The following is a 2,553-nucleotide window of genomic DNA, read 5'->3' on the forward strand; positions in this document are numbered from 1 at the left end:
GTAAATAATTTATAAAGTAAAGTGCTGGTTTCCCAGATAAGGTCATGTTAGTGGCCCATCTCTAGGGATGCTTTCTTACCCATTGCTCTCAAGACCTTGGCCTAGGCTACCAGGAACATGCAAATAAGAAAAAACAAAACAAATCCATTGCCATGAGAACTATGGCTCAATGTAATGCTCTGGCCAAGAGTTCCACAACTGGTTCCAGGAGGCCTCCTTCTTTTGAAGTTTTCCTCAATCTGTGAAACTTGTCCCATAGATGCTACTGGGGTTGGTGTGGCAGGGACATGAGACACCATTGTCTAAAGAAAACTGATGTCTAAAGACTCTTGATGTCACAGGAGAGACCTGACCACACTGGCTGTCACTCAGTGTACTCCAGGCAGCTTTCTTCATGCTAGAGAAGGAGAGTCATGACCCATCACTGTGAAGTCAACATCCCAACATCCCACAGCTCACTCACAGGGGATTCTGGGAGTCCCTGGGCACTCCCTGGGACAGCCTGGGCACTGTCCAGGGAGAAGGCTGAGCCCTGGCAGAGTCAGTGCAGTCCCTGTGATGAGGGATCAGGAGACCCAGGGACACTCTCTCCCCTCTGAGACAGGGGCATCACCCAGCTGAGGGTTTTTTCTTCCCCAGGACTGAGCCCCAGCCCGAGGGCAGAGGGAGGAGCTGCCCAGGCCCCTGTACCTGTGCGCAGCAGCGTCTCCTTCCCGCGCTCCAGGTATCTGTGGAGGGACTCCATGCACTCTCCCTCCAAGTATGCCTTATAACGCTCTGCTTCACTAGCCTGCTCTCACTTCCGTCGGGTTTTCAGAGCCGCCATGTCCGCCGCCGTCCACGTTTTCAGGTCTTCGTTCAGGGTGACGTAATCGAGGCCATCGTAGGCGAACTGCAGGTACCCGCGGAGGAGGCTCCCGTTGACCCCAAGTCGCAGCCAGTCAACCGCTGGAGTGTGTGAGAGCCTGCGGGACCCCGCGGTCAGCCCCCCTCCCCCCCACGCCCCGGCCCCTCCCACACGCGGACTTCTCCAACCTGAAAGGGAAACAGTTCTTGGATCGGTTCTGCTCCCGAACCTCGGACTTGGGACCTGGGACGTCTCCGGCCCCTGTGTCGGGACTTGGAGAGATTGTGACATCTGACCCGGGGTCACTCACCGCCCGCGCTCTGATTGTAGTAGCGCAGCGCGGTCCTCAGGCTCCCTCTGAATGAACCACTGCTCATGGCCCTTGGCGATCTGTGTCTCCCTCTCCCAATACTCCGGCCCCTCCTGCTCCATCCACGGCGCCCGCGGCTCCATCCTCGGATTCTCCGCGTCGCCGTCGAAGCGCACGAACTGCGTGTCGTCCACGTAGCCGACAGAGATATACTGGGGCTTCCCGAGGCCAGGGCGGGACACGGCAGTGTGGAAATACCGCAACGAGTGTGAGCCTGGGAGCGGCACACAGTGAGACCCTGAACTCCTCCCAGGACCCCGGGAGGGTGCGCGGGCCAGGAGGGGACAAGGGCTCGGGGCTTGGGACACAGGTGGAGCAGGGGCGGAGGGTCCGGTGGTAAACGCAGGGACGCCGCTTCGGGTGCCACCCCCCCCCCCCGCTCCTCCGCGCAGAGGCCGTTTCTTTCCGGACCCCCCGCACTCACTGGCGCAGGTCTGGGTCGGGGCCAGGGAAGCCACCAGCAGAAGGAGCAGCGTGCACAACACCATTGCTCTATCTGGGATCCTGGGCCTCTGATTGCCCTGGGCTACATGGACTTTATAATCAGTGCCCGTGGAGAAGCTGGTTGGTTCCCCATAATTGTGCCACCCAATGGGGGTGAGACCTGCCAAATGGTTCCTGCTACCTCAGGAGGTCAGAGATCCCAGGAGCTATAAAGTGGTGCTGCTCCAGGGCAAGGGAGGGGCAGGAGCTGAGCTGCAGGAGAGGGTGGTGTCTGCAGGGAGCAGAGTGGGGCCCTTGTGCACCTGTGTCTCAGTGAGGGTTTCCATTGCTGTGATAACACCCCATGACCAAAAGCAACTTGAGGAAGAAAGGGTTTCTTTTAGTTTACACTTCCACTCTCAGTCTATCATTGAAGAGATTCAGGGCAGGACCTTGAGAGAGGATTCTAAGTAGGAACTGAACCAGAGACCACGAGGACCAGTGCCAATGGCTTTGTAGCTCATGGCTTGCTCAGCCTGCTTTCTTATACAATCCGTGATCACCAGCCAAGACCACCTGCAGTGGGCTGAGCCCTTCCACATTGATAATAATAATTTTTAAAATGTCTTATAGACTTTCCCAAAAGCGTCCTGGATAGAAGCAATTTCTCAATTCAGGATCCTCTCCTTATGTATGTCTCAGTTTGTGTGGAGTTGACAAAATGCAAACAGCACAGCCTCCTGGTGCAGGGTCACTCAGTGAGAGATGAGAGAGGAGGATGTGTGAGTTCCTCCCCCTGAGCTGAGCCAGGGCCCTGCCCTGTGGATGAAGGAGCCATGGAAAAACAGTTGGAATGCACAGTGGGTTCCAACTCCATCCCTGCCCCTCAGTCCTAAGGACATTTCTCTCCCTT

General features: G+C 56.8%; 1 pseudogene; it reads right to left on the bottom strand.

The window, feature by feature from the left end:
* Positions 1–511: 511 nt before the first annotated feature.
* On the bottom strand, positions 512–1,705 carry LOC110315478 (annotated as a pseudogene).
* Between the last annotated feature and the right edge of the window lie 848 nt (positions 1,706–2,553).

The sequence above is a fragment of the Mus pahari genome, unplaced genomic scaffold (assembly GCF_900095145.1).
Source record: "Mus pahari unplaced genomic scaffold, PAHARI_EIJ_v1.1 scaffold_12592_1, whole genome shotgun sequence".
NCBI lineage: Eukaryota > Metazoa > Chordata > Mammalia > Rodentia > Muridae > Mus > Mus pahari.